The sequence below is a fragment of the Cornus florida genome, unplaced genomic scaffold, assembly GCF_030987335.1.
Source record: "Cornus florida cultivar Cherokee Brave unplaced genomic scaffold, ASM3098733v1 CherokeeBrave_3.0.0_Hap2_Chr11, whole genome shotgun sequence".
Classification (NCBI taxonomy): domain Eukaryota; kingdom Viridiplantae; phylum Streptophyta; class Magnoliopsida; order Cornales; family Cornaceae; genus Cornus; species Cornus florida.
In genome coordinates, this window is record NW_026775581.1 from 55,914,833 (window position 1) to 55,937,239 (window position 22,407).

A 22,407-nucleotide genomic window follows, 5' to 3' on the forward strand; every position below is an offset into this window, starting at 1 on the left:
CCTTACAAGCATTTGGATGAGTTTCTTAAAGTTTGTTCTACCGTTCGATACACGGACATGCCGGAAGAAGTTTTAAGGCTGAAACTTTTTCCATTCACCCTTAAAGATAAGGCGAAGTATTGGTTTAACAACCTTAGGCCTTTTTCTATAACTTCTTGGGTAGAAATGCAACAAGAATTTTTGAAAAAGTACTATCCGGTTTCTAAGACCAATGCTATGAGAATCGGCATTAGAGAATTCACACATGGGGAGGGAGAAACTTTCCACGAGGCATGGGAATGCTTCAATGAATTGCTTAGGAAGTGTCCTCACCATGAAATGCCTAAATGGCAATTGGTCCAATTCTTCTTTGAAAGCTTATCGGACAATTAAAAAGGCATGGTTGATGCTTCAATGGGAGGTTCTTATATAGACCGGCAAGAGGAAGACGTGTGCCGTCTTTAGGAGAGCATGAGTGAAAACTCTTTGCATAGAACATTGTCATCTAGGAATGGTAGAAATTCTCAAGGTAGGAAGAGTGTTGGCTTGCATCAAGTTGACCACTCAAATGATATAACCGCCGAGATGAAGTCTTTATCTCAAAAGTTTGATCAATTGATCAATCAAAACTTGGCGAATCAAGTGTCTTCCTTTCCTAACCATTCCCCTAGACCTCAAAATGAATTATGTATGACTTGTTCTAGTGTTCTTCATTCTACTTCTAATTGTCCTCATGGACAAATTCAAAATGAACCCATTATGCAAGTTAATGCAACATTTGTGAACTAAGGGAACAATCCTTATGGTAACCATTACAATCCCGGTTAGAGGAATCATCCTAATTTTTCTTGGAAAAACCAAGGGGAGGGCTCAAACTCTTCCCAAGGCAGTTTTCAAGGGAAATACATTCCGCCTCCACTTCAAAACCAAAGATCCCAAGGTTCAAGACCATATAACTCACAAGGAAATCAATTTGCTAGTTCTCATTTTCCTAACCAATCATATTCTCAAGGAAATTCTAGAGGTTCCGCTTTTGAGGAAAAGGTTTTAAATGCTTTGGGCACTCTAGAAGCAAATACTCAATTGTTGCATTCTCATTCTCAATCAATTGCCAAGCTAGAAACCCAAGTAGGGCAAATAGCTGAAACACTTAATGCTAGAGAGAAGGGAAAGATGCACATGAATGCCCCAATCAAACAACAATATGTTGTAGAAACCAAATCCTCATTGGAAGGGCATAATGTTGAGCATGTCAATGCGGTAACAACCTTGAGAAGTGGTAGGGTAGTAGACAATCAAGTTAGAATGCCTAATGAAGAGAGTGAACCGGTACAACCTCAAGTTGTCACCCGTCCCGTTCCACACACTATTCCTCCTTCATGGCATGTGCATGATCTTGAGAATGAGAAGCCCTCAAATTGTGAGTTGAAAGATGATTTCCAAAGAGATTCATTGAAAACAGTGTTGAAAAATGTGTTTGAGAAAAGTTCTTTGAAAAATGTTATTCATGATTCTTCTTTGAAAAGTGATTTAAAATCCAATGAATTGAACAAGTCCAATGCTGAGAATTCTTTGAAAGAAAATGCTGAAAGAGTTTTTGAAAAAGCTCTATTTCCGGACGCCTTGAAAGGGTCCATTTCAAAAGAAAGGCAAAAGACCAAGAACAATGAGATAATGGATATGTTTAGGCAAGTCAAAGTCAATCTTCCACTTTTGGATGCAATTAAGCAAATTCCGGCTTATGCCAAATTCTTGAAGGACTTATGCACCCAAAAGCGGAAGAACAAGAGCCAAACATCAAAGAAAGTGGTCTTAACCGAACAAGTGAGTTCCATTCTACAACACAACACTTTGCCAAAGTTTAAGGACCCCGGTGCACCTACAACATCTTGAATCATTGGTGAACATGTCATCAACCGGGCACTTCTTGACTTAGGGACTAGTGTTAACCTTCTTCCCTATTCGGTTTATGTCAAATTGGGCCTAAGTGAATTGAAACCGACGTCGGTGGTTTTACAACTTGCCGACCGATCCATTAAGAAGCCTAGGGGTATAATTGAGGATGTGTTGATTAAGATTGATAAGTTCTTCTTCTCTGTTGACTTTATCGTCATTGACACGGAACCGGTGCCCAATCCAAAGAACCAAATTCTGGTTATCCTTGGCCGTCCTTTCTTGGCAACCTCAAATGCCAACATAAATTGTAGGACGGGGATAACGAAGATTTCTTTTGGGCACATGAGAGTGAAGTTGAACATCTTTAACCCCACACCCAATCCATTTGACAAATATGAGGAAGAGGTTAATGTGGTAGAGAAATATCATGATCTTGCTTGTGAAAGGAATGAGCTTTTGTGTATGAACAATGTTTCAAAGCCTTCATCTTCATCTTCAGCATTGCATGCAAGAAATGTGATTTCGAACTCTTATTGTGAAAGGGCGTGGAAGCCCAAGTAAAGTTTTGACAAGGAACTTAAGACGTCTTTTGAGTTTACCCCAACAAGTTCTTCCAAGAACCATTTGTTGGGAGTGACTCGAAACATCTCTCATCCCAAAAAGGAGGGGATGCATTGCAAGATCTTTGATCCGGGTTAAAAGAACCCTAGGTCTTGCTAGAGACGTTAAAGACTAGCACCGAAATTCGTAGGATGTCAAAACCCTATTCCTCCCTCATTTCTATCTTGCATTTTGATTCTTGCGAAGTCTAGATACTGTTTTTGTGGTTCATATACATTGGAAGGAATTGAGTAAGGGATTGCATGAGCATTCAAGTCATTTTGAGCATTTAGGCATAATTTCGATTGATCCAAGTTTTGGTTCGATCGATCGAATATTGGTTCGATCGATCCAACTATGGACTCGATCGATCCAGCTCTCATTTTGCACCCAATACTTAGAAAAATTTTGGACCTGCATCCAAATTCCAAAATGTATGCTCTCAGGATCTCCAAATTTTTGAAAGTTCGATCGATCGTAAACGATTTCGATCGATCGAACTATCTTTCGATCGATCCAACATGTGGTTCGATAGATCATGAGTCCTAACACTTAGAAAAATTTTCAGGCCTCATCCATTTTTCAAAAATGTATGCTCTCGGGACTTTTCAAAATTTTTCATGTTCGATCGATCGAATTCCAAGTTCGATCGATCCAAGGTTCCAACACGTGTCAACTCTTGAGCCCTTAAACTTGTACATTCTTTATCCTCTTCAATCGATCGAAATCTTTCTTCGATCGATCAAAATTTGCATCTCATTAATTTAATTTCCTTTGATTTTTCAAAATTCAAATTCAAAAAAAAAAAAAAAAAAATTTAGAGTGGAGACCTAGGTTCGATCGATCGAACTTAATGTTCGATTGATCGAACTCTGCATATCGTGTGTTTAAAATAAAATCGAGTTGGATCGATCCAACCTCGAAACAAACCCTAACCCTAAGTCTCCCTTTCTCTCAATTTCAAGCTCAATCCGGCCAACCTCCATCCCAATCATCTTCCCCATCTCTGGCGAGCCAATTCTGCCAAGGATAAGCTCCATTTTCATTGCGGCTTTGCCCCTTCTCTCTCATCTCATCTCTCTCGGTTTAGAGGTAAACTGAATGCAATTTTCTTGATTCCAAGCTTAAATTGATGCATGTTATTGATTGTTTATGTTAAATCCTGTTCAATATGTATGAATCATTCATTGTTGAAGCTTCAATTTCATGATTATTGCTATACATACACACATGCATTCGGCCAAACCAAAATTGGGGGTTTTTGATTTGATTTGAAGTTGGGGAGTGTTTGGGTGTTGTTAATTGTATGAATGGTGTGTAGATGGGCCCACAAACACGTTTGTGTGGGCCTCGTACTCTAGATCTCACAGATTTGTGACTTTTCAAATTCGGCATTCGCACAGTTCGATCGATTGAACTTGTGCTTCGATCGATCGAAGTAGTGAACTTCATTTCACTACCTTCGATCGATCCAATCTTGTGTCGCCTTCATGCTATCTTTATATGCACAATGCCTGTGATATTCCACATTGGATGCATTTCATACCTACATTGCTTAGCATGACTCACATTTCATCATTATCATAGATTCATGTCATCCATATTTTGTCTATCTTATTTGACATACATGTTTCTATTATGCATTTAAATTCTTATATATCTGGCACTGACTTATATATTGAAATTTTCTTGTCTTTTTACAGATCATGCCTCCGCGGTTCAAGACAGAAGCCAGGCGATCTTCGGGGCCACAGCGACCCCGCAGACATATACAGCCCAGGATAGAGATGGGAGCAGAGCCATCTCATGCTCAGGAGGAGCCCGCACAGGCTACTACCCCTCAGTCCCCATCCCACGAGGCTGAGGAGGGACCTGACCACGTGCTATCTACATCCCAGGCTCCTCCAGCCTTCACACCATCACCTTCTCCTGCGCGCCATCAGGCAGATGCAGCCGCCATGCCATCACCGTAGCCACCTCTACCAGCTCAGCGCCGTGACCAGTTGCTGCCGAGATATGCAGCCATGACCGTGGCTCAGGAGTCGTACTTCGATACTAAGTACTTCTCCGAGTCTATCCTGACCCGGTCTGGCTTTCAGGATATCATGCAATGGGCCCTCTTAACCATCATTGCCCTAGTCACCGGCCTTGTATACCCGCGAATGGTGCGGCTACTCTTTCAGCATCTCCGGCCCTCGCCACGATCTACCGCGGAGATGATCACTACAGTGGACGGCCACGAGATTGTCATCACAGTTGACACTCTGGCCCGTGCTTGCCGGTGCCCGCACCGGTGTCCACCTGAGCTTGCAGAGACATACCCGAGGCTGCATAGGCCTTCATTTTCTGACATGGCTATCTCCTTAACTGGCCATCATACCGGTGGTCAGACATTCGCCACCAGGACCTTCTTGCCTGACGACCTCTGGTTCATCGACACAGTTCTCTTCCAGAACATTTACATGGCGGGCCACAAGATCCAGAGGCGTCATGACTACTTGACAGCTCTTTACGCTTTTTACACGGGCTGCTGGGTATCTATCCCAGTCCTCATCTGGAGCGTGATGAGGTTGCTGTATGATTCTTTCATTTCTGGGGAGGACCCTAAGCGGTCCAAGGTCCTGCCCTTCGGACACCTCATCACGCAGATCCTTCTTGACCAGCTCTACAGAGTGCCCCCAGATGAGGAGCCCCGTGCACGGTCCAGCTTCTATGGGAGGAGCGACTAGAAGAAGAGCTACAATGCTCTTATTCGGAGTCTTCAGGAGCCAGCTGTAGAGGCAGCAGCTGAACTAGAGGAGGAAGAGGCAGCCCAGGCACAGCCGTCACCTCCAGCAGCAGCAGATATCGCAGCGGATGACGCACCAGTCTGTCAGGCTGCCGATCGCATGGACATTGACCTGGAGCGACCTACGGAGGAGTATGCCGATGCTGCAGATAATGCTGATGCCGATGATACCAGTGATCGAGCCGCTGCTCAGGAGCGAGTTCGGGAGTCTTCTTCAGAGGCATCTCTGCCTGAGTCTCCAGTTCCCACTCCCGGATTCGGAGCATGCTTGCAGACACTGGAGGAGGACGTAGCAGCCATGCAAGCCGACATCACTGCCCACCGAGCTGAGTTCACCTCTTTCAGGGCGGATGTCATGGCTTGCTTTGCCGATCTCTCCAGCCGACTCCCTGCACATGCACATGCACCTGCACCTCCAACCACTGCAGATCTTCACGATCAGGCCTTCTGAGACTCCACTTCCAGTTGTTCTATGCTTTCATTTCATTTATTCTGGATCTGTATTATACTTTACGGCCGGTCTGTCGGCTTTATTATTTTATTGATGTACCTGCACTTTATATTCTTTATATATTGCTTTTTGATTGTGGATGTCTCTTAGTATCTCATATTTGTATATTTGACTCCATCAATTACACCACAGTGACTTCAGTGAGAGAGTGCTGCTCAATTTTTCAGGGCCACTCTTACTCCTCTCTCTATATTCTCTATTTATCCCATTTTACACTTGCATGTCCGCTGTGCACTGATTATCCTACTTTGTTATCTAATGAGTTTATCCGAGTGCAAACTTTTCAGGACTACAGTTTATCCCAAGTTTGGGGGGGCCATGCCACCCACTTTGGATACTTCTATCCCGATCATTCATGTCTAAAGCACTAGTATACTCTTTCCTTTGTTCTCTTCACACATTTAGGATAATGTGCAGTTTAAGTTTGAGGGTATTGGTGTATGTTTTAGTGTTACTTTAAAATTCAAATTTTGAGCATGTCTTGTGTATATGAGGGATATTTCTATACTTGGTCCATTTCTAGCTATGATTTTGATCTTTTGAGGACTATATTGCTTAAAATTTAAAAATTGCTTGAATTGAGAGTCCAATACTCCTTGTATGCCTTTTGAATGCCATTTAGGAGTAAATTTTTCAAAAAAAAAATTAATTAATATCATGCTTGCACTTGTGGTCCACATCATCTTGATTCTGTGATTGTTTTGAGATTCATTCTAGGATTCTACACTAGCACCGGCGCACGCTAGCATTCAATTGTGGGGTACATGCTTTGTTGATTATTGAATTGGTTATATCCTAATTGGGCTAGTAGTGCATTGAAAGCTTTCATTCTTGATAAAGGTGGATAACAACCCCTTTTCATTGAGTAGCCGGGATTCTTGCCTCATTAAGCAGTGAACTTGTCGCGCCGAAAGGTGGAGGGCCTAAACTCTAGGTTAATAATTGTTTAAAAAAAAAAAAAAAAAAAAAAAAAGTTGCAAAAGCAATAAAAGTGAGGACTTCTCCCAAAAGGCGAGAAGTGGGAAATGATTAGATGGTTGTTGTCTTGATTTGTAGCCTAGTTGATTTGAGTTTTTAAGTCCGTTGGGGTGTCTTAACACCTAATGCCCTAAAGCCATCTAGTTTGGGAGTCATTGACCTAAAGCTCACTACATGAATCTTCTAGAAAGCTTAAGAGATCAACACATTGCACAATATTTCCATCTTTGATCCTCAATAATAAAAAAAAGAAAAAAAGAAGAAGAAAATGAGTGAAAAGAATAAGCGCACCTAGAACAATAAAGCTTTAATAAAAGGTCCACTCTCTTATCTTGATGATCGGTACTAGATTTGTGTACTAGTTTGAGGGTAAGGATGTGATTACTTCTCTAGTTGGCTAAGATAGCAACACACTTGATGTCGGACCTCTCACATGGATTCTAAACTTGTTTCGATTTTCATGATCATTTTCTTGATATGTGGAGGACCATACTTGCTTGCTTGATATTGAAATTTTGGGAGATTGCTTAGAAATGGTTGAAAAATTGCATACTTGAGGTAGTTTTCTCCCAATGCTTGTTTGCAATATTGGTGCCTCTTTTGAAAGAATTAGCTTAATGTTAGTGGGTACCATTTCTGGAAACCCTCACGAGACTTTACTCGTCCACTAGGGGTAACCTAGGGGTTTAAAAGGCTTGTTGCATATGCTAAATGCAATCGTGTTCCCTACAAAAATGGTGTTATCATGTTACTTGCTTTCCAGTTTATACTTGTATAGTTGTTTATTTCATTCCTTTACTTCTTAGTTCATTGCTAGGGACTAGCAATATTTAAGTTTGGGGGTGTGATGAGCACTGAAAAGTGCGCATTTAAACCCGTTAAGCTTAAGCATTCTAGTACCTTTATCTATCTTACTTTGCCGTTTTAGACTTATTACGTGTTATTTATATTTTCAGGCACTAATCGCAAAATTGAGCTAACTCAGCCAAATAAGAGCTTAATTGAAGTAATCCTGAGATAAACCAAAGGAGGGAGCAAAGTGGAGAAAGAAAAGAGCAAAAAGGAATCAAGTTGTGCAGCTGAAAAGTTCGATCGATCCAACTTAGAGTTCGATCGATCGAACATCTATGATTGATCACAGTACTTCTCGATAGATCCAACCTTGGCCTTTGCTGAAATTTCAAGTTCGATCGATCGAACATCACCTTTAATCGATCGAACCCTATTTTGTACTATTCAAATGATTGATCTTATCCACAGCTGTATGCCTACCAACCACTTTTGTCTTTTTCCCCATAAATATCTTGAAAATATCCCAGCCTTGTCATTATCCGGAGGAGTCAGACCACTTCGATCGATCCAAGATGCAGTTCGATCTATCAAACCCATTTTCGATCGATCCAAGTTAAGGTTCGATCGATCGAACTTCCTCCAGCGAGAAAAAGTTAAAGTCTAGCTCATTTATTCCGTCCTTCATCCAATCATTGGAGAATATGCCTTGCACGACCACAGCTCATCATGGGGTGTATTTGACCTACCTATATAAGGAATATGATACACTTTTTGAGAGAGTCTCTTGTCACACATTGAAAATTGATCTTAGAGGCTCTTCTTGGAGAGGAGGAAGGAGGGACGCTAGAGCACCATTGGAGGAGATCTTCACCAACAAGGAGCAGCCATGGAGTTAGCCCTTGAGGGTTGGATCATCACTACCATGAGTGGCTAAACATCCTCTTGGGGCTAGAGTTAGCCCCAAGCATGCTTTTTATACTCTAATCTTGTGTATTATTGAGGGATTAGTGTTGTATGATACATCTTGATATTCATGTATATATAAATCTTGATTATTTCATGGTTTGTATGGTTTAATGCTTCCAATTGACTATTCTATTCTATTCATATGTCTATGTATGCTAGAGTATGATATTCATGTGCTTATCCCTAGATTTAGTGTTTTTGATACATGTCTATGTGTATTGATGCTATAGATCTAGAGATTATCAAGATGATATGCTTAATAAATGCTATTTTGGTTCATTTGATGGTATATGCCTATTCTTAATGGTTTGTGCCTCTCCCCTAGTCTAGATAGCTTTATTTTCATGCTAATAGTGTAGATTTAGTGTAGTGGTAGTGTAATGTTAGATGGGAGGACAATCTACTCTTGACGTTTGATGTTCCATACTTGTGAGTCCAAATGGCATATTCCTCTAATTTTGTGTTGTATGTGGATTGTGAGCTTAATGAAGGATTAATGACTTGTTTTGATCTATTGTGTTATCCCCATGTTGTCTAGACAATATATGCTCTATCGTTTAGATATATTGTGCTCTTCACATGATGTTTAGACAATACTTGCTTGATTTGTCATCCTTGCCAATTGAATCAACCTAATACACACACACCCTTATCATATTGCAACACATCCATTACCCTCAATTGATCACTTGTTAGTAGTACAGAAAAGTATTGCTTGGTGGTGATCTCTACACCCCAAGACCCCTCTCTCTCTTGTTTACTTCATATTATTTTATTTAGTTCAATTCAATTTAGCTTAATCAACCAACCAATCAATTGTGTGATCACTCGACCTACTAACCCTAATTACCATAGTTTCACAATTCGATACACCATCAAATCTCTTGGGACGATCCCTACTCGCCCTATCTATATTTTATATAGAGAAAGGTACTAGTGGCTTTCTATAAATGTAAAACTTGGCCACCTCCTAAATTCACAACTCTTCAAGCTTGACTTGGTATCGCGACCCTTGTAAAGGACCGGTCAGTTTTTGGCGCCTTTGCCGGGGATTTTAAATTGGCAACGTCGAATTATGAAATTCAATTAGGATTAGTACTCTTTTGATCGTGTCTTTACTTTATTTTTATTTTCTGTTTTTGATTGCTTATTGAATTTGTTCTCCATTTACTGGGTGCATTGAGCAAGGAGCCAGGAAAGTAATTCCAAGCTAAGGAGTAAAGCAAAGCAAAGGAAAAATGCTTAAAATGAAAAATTATTAAGTAAAATTGCTAAGCTAAGCTTTTAATTTTGGAGTTGAAGTGCTAAAGGACTATTGTGAAACCTTCATACTCAATCTCCTTAGTTAAATCGGGGGCCCACGTGGAGGCATTGCATAGCATCATTAGATAAATCGGGGGCCCACGTGGAGGCATTTATTTGACATACATTGCATTTGAAAATTGTTGTTGTGAAGTTTAATTGCATTGTTGAGAAAGTTGCTTATTCGTGTTGCATTGTGCATGCATGGTTGTCGTTCATTGAGACCTACTCTTATCCCTCTTAATTTGCATTTAGAATCCACTATTAGGAATCCAAGGGGAAGAGGAAGTTCACATAGAACCAATCTACCAATGGACGCTCTTAATGATGATCATGTTGAAGACCTTGGTCACATAGACCAACAAGGCATCCTTCATCCTAATGTGCAAAATGATAATATGCAAGTTCCATTAGGCATGCCTAGGCCATACATTCATCAACCTCCTTAACAACAAGGCCAAATTCCAATGGGAATTCCAAGGCCAATGTATGCACCACAACCCCCTATCATTAATCAAGCTCAATATAACCAAGGTGTCCATGTTGCACCTCAAGTTGCTAATCCACCACTCGCATTGAGAGATCACTATGTGCCTAATGAGTATAATGCACCCACATGCATTCAATTGCCACCATTTAGAGCACACCATTATGAGATTAAAGCATAAACTATCCAAATGCTACCTAACTTTCATGGACTTCCTAGTGAAAAACCTTACAAGCATTTGGATGAGTTTCTTGAAGTTTGTTCTACCGTTCGATACACGGACATGCCGGAAGAAGTTTTAAGGCTGAAACTTTTTCCATTCACCCTTAAAGATAAGGTGAAGTATTGGTTTAACAACCTTAGGCCTTTTTCTATAACTTCTTGGGCAGAAATGCAACAAGAATTTTTGAAAAAGTACTATCCGGTTTCTAAGACCAATGCTATGAGAAGCGCCATTAGAGAATTCACACATGGGGAGGGAGAAACTTTCCACGAGGCATGGGAATGCTTCAATGAATTGCTTAGGAAGTGTCTTCACCATGAAATGCCTAAATGGCAATTGGTCCAATTCTTCTTTGAAAGCTTATCGGACAATGAAAAAGGCATGGTTGATGCTTCAATGGGAGGTTCTTATATAGACCGGTAAGAGGAAGACGTGTGGCGTCTTTATAAGAGCATGAGTGAAAACTCTTTGCATAGAACATTGTCATCTAGGAATGGTAGAAATTCTCAAGGTAGGAAGAGTGTTGGCTTGCATTAAGTTGACCACGCAAATGATATAACCGCCGAGATGAAGTCTTTATCTCAAAAGTTTGATCAATTGATCAATCAAAACTTGGCGAATCAAGTGTCTTCCTTTCCTAACCATTCTCCTAGACCTCAAAATGAATTATGTATGACTTGTTCTAGTGTTCTTCATTCTACTTCTAATTGTCCTCATGGACAAATTCAAAATGAACCCATTATGCAAGTTAATGCAACATTTGTGAACTAAGGGAACAATCCTTATGGTAACCATTGCAATCCCGGTTGGAGGAATCATCCTAATTTTTCTTGGAAAAACCAAGGGGAGGGCTCAAACTCTTCCCAAGGCAGTTTTCAAGGGAAATACATTCCACCTCCACTTCAAAACCAAGGATCCCAAGGTTCAAGACCATATAACTCACAAGGAAATCAATTTGCTAGTTCTCATTTTCCTAACCAATCATATTCTCAAGGAAATTCTAGAGGTTCCGCTTTTGAGGAAAAGGTTTTAAATGCTTTGGGCACTCTAGAAGCAAATACTCAATTGTTGCATTCTCATTCTCAATCAATTGCCAAGCTAGAAACCCAAGTAGAGCAAATAGCTGAAACACTTAATGCTAGAGAGAAGGGAAAGATGCACATGAATGCCCCAATCAAACAACAATATGTTGTAGAAACCAAATCCTCATTGGAAGGGCATAATGTTGAGCATGTCAATGCGGTAACAACTTTGAGAAGTGGTAGGGTAGTAGACAATCAAGTTAGAATGCCTAATGAAGAGAGTGAACCGGTACAACCTCAAGTTGTCACCTGTCCCGTTCCACATACTATTCCTCCTTCATTGCATGTGCATGATCTTGAGAATGAGAAGCCCTCAAATTGTGAGTTGAAATATGATTTCCAAAGAGATTCATTGAAAAATGTGTTTGAGAAAAGTTCTTTGAAAAATGTTATTCATGATTCTTCTTTGAAAAGTGATTTGAAATCCAATGAATTGAACAAGTCCAATGCTGAGAATTCGTTGAAAGAAAATGCTGAAAGAGTTTTTGAAAAAGCTCCATTTCCGGACGCCTTGAAAGGGTCCATTTCAAAAGAAAGGCAAAAGACCAAGAACAATGAGATAATGGATATGTTTAGTCAAGTCAAAGTCAATCTTCCACTTTTGGATGCAATTCAGCAAATTCCGGCTTATGCCAAATTCTTGAAGGACTTATGCGCCCAAAAGCGGAAGAACAAGAGCCAAACATCAAAGAAAGTGGTCTTAACCGAACAAGTGAGTTCCATTCTACAACATAACACTTTGCCAAAGTTTAAGGACCCCGGTGCACCTACAACATCTTGTATCATTGGTGAACATGTCATCAACCGGGCACTTCTTGACTTAGGGGCTAGTGTTAACCTTCTTCCCTATTTGGTTTATGTCAAATTGGGCCTAAGTGAATTGAAACCGACGTCGGCGGTTTTACAACTTGCCGACCGATCCATTAAGAAGCCTAGGGGGATAATTGAGGATGTGTTGATTAAGATTGATAAGTTCTTCTTCCCGGTTGACTTTGTCATCATTGACACGGAACCGGTGCCCAATCCAAAGAACCAAATTCCGGTTATCCTTGGCCGTCCTTTCTTGGCAACCTCAAATGCCAACATAAATTGTAGGACGGGGATAATGAAGATTTCTTTTGGGCACATGAGAGTGAACTTGAACATCTTTAACCCCACACCCAATCCATTTGACAAATATGAGGAAGAGGTTAATGTGGTAGAGGAATATCATGATCTTGCTTGTGAAAGGAATGAGCTTTTATGTATGAACAATATTTCAAAGCCTTCATCTTCATCTTCAACATTGCATGCAAGAAAAGTGATTTCGAACTCTTGTTGTGAAAGGGCGTGGAAGCCCAAGGAAAGTTTCGACAAGGAACTTAAGACGTCTTTTGAGTTTACCCCAACAAGTTCTTCCAAGAACCATTTGTTGGGAGTGACTCGAAACATCTCTCATCCCAAAAAGGAGGGGATGCATTGCAAGATCTTTGATCCGGGTTAAAAGAACCCTAGGTCTTGCTAGAGACGTTAAAGACTAGCACCGAAATTCGTAGGATGTCAAAACCCTATTCCTCCTTCATTTCTATCTTGCATTTTGATTCTTGCGAAGTCTAGATACTGTTTTTATGGTTCATATACATTGGAAGGAACTGAGTAAGGGATTGCATGAGCATTCAAGTCATTTTGAGCATTTAGGCATAATTTCGATCGATCCAAGTTTTGGTTCGATCGATTGAACATTGGTTCGATCGATCCAACTATGGACTCGATCGATCCAGCTCTCATTTTGCACCCAATACTTAGAAAAATTTTGGACCTGCATCCAAATTCCAAAATGTATGCTCTCAGGATCTCCAAATTTTTGAAAGTTCGATCGATCGTAGACCATTTCGATCGATCGAACTATCTTTCGATCGATCCAACACGTGGTTCAATCGATCATGAGTCCTAACACTTAGAAAAATTTTCAGGCCTCATCCATTTTTCAAAAATGTATGCTCGGGACTTTTCAAAATTTTTCATGTTCGATCGATCGAATTCCAAGTTCGATCGATCCAAGGTTCCAACACGTGTCAACTCTTGAGCCCTTAAACTTGTACATTCTTTATCCTCTTCGATCGATCGAAATCTTTCTTCGATCGATCAAAATTTGCATCTCATTAATTTAATTTCCTTTGATTTTTCAAAATTCAAAATTCAAATTCATAAAAAAAAAAAAAAAAAATTTAGAGTGGAGACCTAGGTTCGATCGATTGAACTTAATATTCGATCGATCGAACTCTGTATATCGTGTTTTTAAAATAAAACCGAGTTGGATCGATACACTTGGATCGATCCAACCTCGAAACAAACCCTAACCCTAAGTCTCCCTTTCTCTCAATCTAAAGCTCAATCCGGCTAACCTCCATCCCAATCATCTTCCCATCTCCGGCGAGCCAATTCCGCCAAGGATAAGCTCCATTTTCATCGCGGCTTTGCCCCTTCTCTCTCATCTCATCTCTCTCGGTTTAGAGGTAAACTGAATGCAATTTTCTTGATTCCAAGCTTAAATTGATGCATGTTATTGATTGTTTATGTTAAATCCTGTTCAATATGTATGAATCATTCATTGTTGAAGCTTCAATTTCATGATTATTGCTATACATACACACATGCATTCGGCCAAACCAAAATTGGGGGTTTTTGATTTGATTTGAAGTTGGGGAGTGTTTGGGTGTTGTTGATTGTATGAATGGTGTGTAGATGGGCCCACAAACACGTTTGTGTGGGCCCCGTACTCTAGATCTCACAGATCTGTGACTTTTCAAATTCGGCATTCGCACAGTTCGATCGATCGAACTTGTGCTTCGACTGATCGAAGTAGTGAACTTCATTTCACTATCTTCGATCGATCCAATCTTGTGTTGTCTTCATGCTATCTTTATATGCACAATGCCTGTGATATTCCACATTGGATGCATTTCATACCTACATTGCTTAGCATGACTCACATTTCATCATTATCATTGATTCATGTCATCCATATTTTGTCTATCTTATTTGACATACATATTTCTATTATGTATTTAAATTCTTATATATCTGGCATTGACTTATATATTGAAATTTTCTTGTCTTTTTACAGATCATGCCTCCGCGGTTCAAGACAGTAGCCAGGCGATCTTCGGGGCCACAGCGACCCCGCAGACATATACAGCCCAGGATAGAGATGGTTGCAGAGCCATCTCATGCTCAGGAGGAGCCCGCACAGGCTACTCCCCCTCAGTCCCCATCCCACGAGGCTGAGGAGGGAGCTGACCACATGCCATCTACATCCCAGGCTCCTCCAGCCTTCACACCATCACCTTCTCCTGCGCGCCATCAGGTAGATGCAGCCGCCATGCCTTCACCGCAGCCACCTCTACCGGCTCAGCGCCGTGACCAGTTGCTGCCGAGATATGCAGCCATGACCGTGGCTTAGGAGTCGTACTTCGATACTGAGTACTTCTCCGAGTCTATCCTGACCCGGTCTGGCTATCAGGATATCATCCAGCGGGGCCTCTCAGCCATCCTTGCCCCAGTCACCGGCCTTGTATACCTGCGACTGGTGTGGCTACTCTTTCAGCATCTCCGGCCCTCGCCACGATCTACTACGGAGATGATCACTACAGTGGACGGCCACGAGATTGTCATCACAGTTGACACTCTGGCCCGTGCTTGCCGGTGCCCGCACCAGTGTCCACCTGAGCTTGCAGAGACATACCCGAGGCTGTATAGGCCTTCATTTTCTGACATGTTGTCTCCTTAACCGGCCATCATGCCGGTGGTCAGACATTCACCACCAGGACCTTCTTGCCTGATGACCTCTGGTTCATCGTCACAGTTCTTTTCCAGAACATTTACATGGCGGGCCACAAGATCCAGAGGCGTCATGACTACTTGACAGCTCTTTACGCTTTTTACACGGGCTGCTGGGTATCTATCCCAGTCCTCATCTGTAGCGTGATGAGGTTACTGTATGATTCTTTCATTTCTAGGGAGGACCCTAAGCGGTCCAAGGTCCTGCCCTTCGGACACCTCATCACGCAGATCCTTCTTGACCAGCGCCACAGAGTGCCCTCAGATGATGAGCCCCTTGCACGATCCAGCTTCTATGGGAGGAGCGACTAGAAGAAGAGCTACAATGCTCTTATTCGGAGTCTTCAGGAGCCAGCTGTAGAGGCAGTAGCTGAACTAGAGGAGGAGGAGGCAGCCTAGGCACAGCCGGCACCTCCAGCAGTAGCAGATATCGCAGCGGACGACGCACCAGTCGGTTCGGCTGGCGATCGCATGGACATTGACCTGGAGCAACCTGCGAAGGAGTATACCGATGCTGCAGATAATGCTGATGCCGATGATACCAGTGATCGAGCCGCTGCTCAGGAGCGAGATCGGGAGTCTTCTTCAGAGGCATCTCTGCCTGAGTCTCCAGATCCCACTCCCAGATTCGGAGCACGCTTGCAGACACTGGAGGAGGACGTAGCAGCCATGCGAGCCGACATCACTGCCCACCGAGCTGAGTTCACCTCTTTCAGGGCGGATGTCATGGCTTGCTTTGCCGATCTCTCCAGCCGACTCCCTGCACCTGCACATGCACCTGCACCTGCAGCCACTGCAGATCTTCACGATCAGGCCTCTTGAGACTCCACTTCCAGTTGTTCTATGCTTTCATTTCTTTTATTCTGGATCTGTATTATACTGTCACTGTTACTGTATTATACTTTACGGCCGGTCTGTCGGCTTTATTATTTTATTGATGTACCTGCACTTTATATTCTTTATATATTACTTTTTGACTGTGGATGTCTCTTAGTATCTCATATTTGTATGTTTGACTCCATCAGGTACACCACAGTGACTTCAGTGAGAGAGTGCTGCTCAATTTTTTAGGACCACTCTTACACCTCTTTCTATATTCTCTATTTATCCCATTTTACACTTGCATGTCCGCTGTGCACTGATTATCCTACTTTGTTATCTAATGAGTTTATCCGAGTGCAAACTTTTCAGGACCACAGTTTATCCCAAGTTTGGGGGGGCCATGCCACCCACTTTGGATACTTCTATCCCGATCATTCATGTCTAAAGCACTAGTATACTCTTTCCTTTGTTCTCTTCACACATTGAGGACAATGTGCAGTTTAAGTTTGAGGGTATTGGTGTATGTTTCAGTGTTACTTTAAAATTCAAATTTTAAGCATGTCTTGTGTATATGAGGGATATTTCTATACTTGGTCCATTTCTAGCTATGATTTTGATCTTTTGAGGACTATATTGCTTAAAATTTAAAAATTGCTTGACTTGAGAGTCCAATACTCCTTGTATGCCTTTTGAATGCCATTTAGGAGTAAATTTTTCAAAAAAAAAATTAATTAATATCATGCTTGCACTTGTGGTCCACATCATCTTGATTCTGTGATTGTTTTGAGATTCATTCTAGGATTCTACACTAGCACCGGCGCACGCTAGCATTCAATTGTGGGTTACATGCTTTGTTGATTATTGAATTGGTTATATCCCAATTGGGCTAGTAGTGCATTGAAAGCTTTCATTCTTGATAAAGGTGGATAACAACCCCTTTTCATTGAGTAGCCGGGATTCTTGCCTCATTAAGCAGTGAACTTGTCGCGCCGAAAGGTGGAGGGCCCAAACTCTAGGTTAATAATTGATTAAAAAAAAAAAAAAAAAAAGAGAAAGTTGCAAAAGCAAATAAAGTGAGGACTTCTCCCAAAAGGCGAGAAGTGGGAAATGATTAAATGGTTGTTGTCTTAATTTGTAGCCTAGTTGATTTGAGTTTGTAAGTCCGTTGGGGTGTCTTAACACCTAATGCCCTAAAGCCATCTAGTTTGGGTGTCATTGACCTTAAGCTCACTACATGAATCTTCTAGAAAGCTTAAGAGATCAACACATTGCAAAATATTTCCATCTTTGATCCTCAATAATAAAAAAAAGAAAAAAAGAAGAAGAAAATGAGTGAAAAGAATAAGCGCACCTAGAACAATAAAGCTTTAATAAAAGGTCCACACTCTTATCTTGATGATCGGTACTAGATTTGTGTGCTAGTTTGAGGGTAAGGATGTGATTACTTCTCTAGTTGGCTAAGATAGCAACACACTTGATGCCGGACCTCTCACATGGATTCTAAACTTGTTTCAATTTTCATGATCATTTTCTTGATATGTGGAGGACCATACTTGCTTGCTTGATATTGAAATTTTGGGAGATTGCTTAGAAACGGTTAAAAAATTGCATACTTGAGGTAGTTTTCTCCCAATGCTTGTTTGCAATATTGGTGCCTCTTTTGAAAGAATTAGCTTAATGTCAGTGGGTACCATTTCTGAAAACCCTCACGAGACTTTACTCGTCCACTAGGGGTAACCTAGGGGTTTAAAAGGCTTTTTGCATATGCTAAATGCAATCGTATTCCCTACAAAAATGGTGTTATCATTTTACTTGCTTTCTAGTTTATACTTGTATAGTTGTTTATTTCATTCCTTTACTTCTTAGTTCATTGCTAGGGACTAGAAATATTTAAGTTTGGGGGTGTGATGAGCACTGAAAAGTGCGCATTTAAACCCGTTAAGCTTAAGCATTCTAGTACCTTTATCTATCTTACTTTGCCATTTTAGACTTATTACGTGTTATTTATATTTTCAGGCACTAATCGCAAAATTGAGCTAACTCAGCTAAATAAGAGCTTAATTGAAGTAATCCTGAGATAAACCAAAGGAGGGAGCAAAGTGGAGAAAGAAATGAGCAAAAAGGAATCAGGTTATGCAGCTGAAAAGTTCGATCGATCTAACTTAGAGTTCGATCGATCGAACATCTATGATCGATCACAGTACTTCTCGATAGATCTAACCTTGGCCTTTGCTGAAATTCCAAGTTCGATCGATCGAACATCACCTTCAATTGATCGAACCCTATTTTGTCCTATTCAAATGATTGATCTTATCTACAGCTGTACGCCTACCAACCACTTTTGTCTTTTTCCCCATAAATATCTTGAAAATATCCCAGCCTTGTCATTATCCGGAGGAGTCAGACCACTTCGATCGATCCAAGATGCAGTTCGATCGATCAAACCCATTTTCGATCGATCCAAGTTAAGGTTCGATCGATCGAACTTCCTCCAGCGAGAAAAAGTTAAAGTCCAGCTCATTTATTCCGTCCTTCATCCAATCATTGGAGAATATGCCTTGCACGACCACAGCTCATCATGGGGTGTATTTGACCTACCTATATAAGGAATATGATACACTTTTTGAGAGAGTCTCTTGTCACACATTGAAAATTGATCTTAGAGGCTCTTCTTGGAGAGTAGGAAGGAGGGAAGCTAGAGCACCATTGGAGGAGATCTTCACCAACAAGGAGCAGCCATGGAGTTAGCCCTTGAGGGTTGGATCATCACTACCATGAGTGGCTAAACATCCTCTTGGGGCTAGAGTTAGCCCCAAGCATGCTTTCTATACTCTAATCTTGTGTATTATTGAGGGATTTGTGTTGTATGATACATCTTGATATTCATGTATATATAAATCTTGATTATTTCATGGTTTATATGGTTTAATGCTTCCAATTGACTATTCTATTCTATCCATATGTCTATGTATGCTAGAGTAGGATATTCATGTGCTTATCCCTAGATTTAGTGTTTTTGATGCATGTCTATGTGTATTGATGCTATAGATCTAGAGATTATCAAGATGATATGCTTAATGAATGCTATTTTGGTTCATTTGATGGTTTATGCCTATTCTTGATGGTTTGTGCCTCTCCCCTAGTCTAGATAGCTTTATTTTCATGCTAGTAGTGTAGATTTAGTGTAGTGGTAGTGTAATGTTAGATGGGAGGACAATCTACTCTTGATGTTTGATGTTCCATGCTTGTGAGTCCAAATGGCATATTCCTCTAATATTCTGTTGTATGTGGATTGTGAGCTTAATGAAGGATTAATGACTTGTTTTGATCTATTGTGTTATCCCCATGTTGTCTAGACAATATATGCTCTATTGTTTAATTATATTGTGCTCTTCACATGATGTTTAGACAAACTTTGGTTGATTTGTCATCTTTGCCAATTGAATCAACCTAATGCACACACACCCTTATCATATTGCAACACATCCATTACCCTCAATTGATCACTTGTTAGTAGTATAGAAAAGTATTGCTTGGTGGTAATCTCTACACCCCAAGACCTCTCTCTCTCTTGTTTACTTCATATTATTTTATTTAGTTGAATTCAATTTAGCTTAATCAACCAACCAATCAATTGTGTGATCACTCGACCTACTAACCCTAATTAACATAGTTTCACAATTCGAGACACCATCAAATCCCTTGGGACGATCCCTACTCGCCCTATCTATATTTTATATAGAGAAAGGTAATAGTGGCATTCTATAAATGTAAAACTTGGCCACCTCATAAATTCACAACTCTTCAAGCTTAACTTGGTATCGTGACCCTTGTAAAGGACCGGTCAGTGCTGAACCATGAGCTTACTGAATGACGAGCTTGCTAAACTATGAGCTTGCTGAACCATGAGCTTACCGAACCATGGTGCCGAACCCTGTAAGTACTTTAAGTGCCAAGCCCTATGCTGAACCATCTCATCAACAAGATAACACATTTAAAGTGAAAAACACTTGATTAACCATTAACAATCTCCCCTTTTGCACTTTCAAATGTTAAAAACCTATTAGTCCATTTCTCCCCATTTTTGACATTGGAAGTCAAAAGGTGAATAGATATATCAATGAAGAATTAAAGGGCAGAACCTTTTCAATTGGGAAGTATCAAAGGAAATGAGGTACAAACTTTGAAGCAAGATATAGAAGAATTCTGAACAAGGTGCTGCAAAACTAAGCATCATACCTGCAGGATTAGTTTACAGATCCTTGTCTATGAGAGATAGAGGCCTGAGATTGATTGATTTAGCTGCTACAGTGATCACCACACCTTCATAATGAATTTTTAAGTCTTTGTTTCTGAGTGGAGGTGGTCTGAGATTATTAGCCCTTGAGTTTTGTAAACATAGAGAGTGATGTTTGAAGGCTTTGACTCTGACTGACATAGGCGTAGGTTGTCTGAAACTCTAACTGAGTATATTCTTTAAAGAAACACAGTGGATTGATTGAGCTGCTACATTGATTACCACATCTGCAGTATAAATTTGCAAGTTTTGTCTCTGAAATGAGGAGGTTTTGAAGTGTTAATTAAACTTGGTGCTCTATGAATTAGAGATCCAATGTCTAACATTATTTTCTTGATCAAACCATACTGTAAAAAAGCTTTTAAAGGAGCACAAAGGATTGAATGAGTTGCCAAGTTAATCAACACACCTGCTTTTGACCCTTGCTGTCAGCATGCGCATGCCATTGGGCGCCAGCGTGCACACTATAACGACCCTGAATTTTTTAATCCAGTGTGTCCGGTGATGACCCGAACTGGATCTAAGATGCGGAAGCTAGAAATAAGATAATGGTCTCCCAAGGCACAACACACCTCTAAGACCCTAAGATGACCTTCCATGTGGTCACAGAACGCAAAGAAATAAGTGCGGAAGCAAGAGATCGGAAGGATAACAATTAAGCCCCCAGGGGCAAAACAGTCATTTATGAGAATATAGATTTAGGTGCCACCGAGCACACCACTGGAGAAACAATGAAAAAATAATCAAGATGGACTTAAGAATCACATGATTTGGAGTCCGGACGAATGAGAAACGGCAAGATGAAGAAGAACGAGCACCTGAGGCTAAAAGGGTAAAATGGTAATTCCAAACTGAATTGAATACAGCCGTGTACACCATTGGATAGAAAATGAAAAATTAACATAGATGGACTCAAGAATCGCATGATTCGGAGTTCGGATGGCAAAGATATCAGGTCCTGAAGTCGAAGGAAGGGAAACCCTATCCTGGTTCGAACCAAATTTTAACACTACCTTACTAAAACTTGAATATCTTAAGCTACAAGAGGAATATGAAGCTCTAATTGGTACCATTGGAAAGTTCATTTCGATGCGGTCAATTTAGACTCCAGAATGGACCAATTCGGAGTTTAAACGAGTGAGATATGGCTATTGAAAAAAAAATGTCTGGAGTAGGAACAGTGTTCGCGGGCGCCCGCCAAGGACCCGCGGAGGCCCGTCAAACACGGAAAATTCTCACGAGCGCAAGCCAGAACACTGCAGGGGCCCGCCAAATGAGGCAGAGGGGTGGTCTGGAACCTCAAAAATTACAGGAACAGTGCTTTTAGCAGCAAAATGAACTTGCAACGTAGTTTTTGAGGTTTAGATGACATTTTTCGGAAAAACAAAATCACGTTTTCTATGTGATGGTGTCAAGAATGGAATTTATTTCCCAAAGGAAATACCCAAAATGCCCTTAAGCAAGATTTTTCAACAAAAAGGTGAAATGAATCCGTATGAGGCTCAAAACGCGAACGAAAGGGTTTTTCATGAAAACGATCATGCACGCAAACGTAAATAGATATTTTGAGCGCGCGGGAATGGTCCGCGGCTCCTAGAAATGGCCGAGTCAAAATCCAACCCCCCGACGGCCAAAAAGGCAAAAATGAACTTGAAATGGAGATTTTGAAAACCAAAATTATAGAACGGAGTTAAATGACTGTTTCACCCTATGGAAGAATGAAAACGGAATTCCAACACCTAATGCAACCATGGCAAAACAATAACTTGGCATTTTTTCAATATTCTCATATTATTTCATGAAGTCAAAATTTACATTGGATACAAGATACACGATATTAGCCTTCGGCCTCATTTCATACATGT

The 22,407-nt window shown here is 40.8% G+C and overlaps 1 non-coding gene across 1 annotated transcript; it reads right to left on the reverse strand.

The window, feature by feature from the left end:
• Positions 1–213: 213 nt before the first annotated feature.
• On the reverse strand, positions 214–320 carry LOC132287417 (small nucleolar RNA R71). Its single transcript, XR_009473018.1, has one exon. It is a non-coding gene; the product is annotated as a small nucleolar RNA R71 (small nucleolar RNA).
• Between the last annotated feature and the right edge of the window lie 22,087 nt (positions 321–22,407).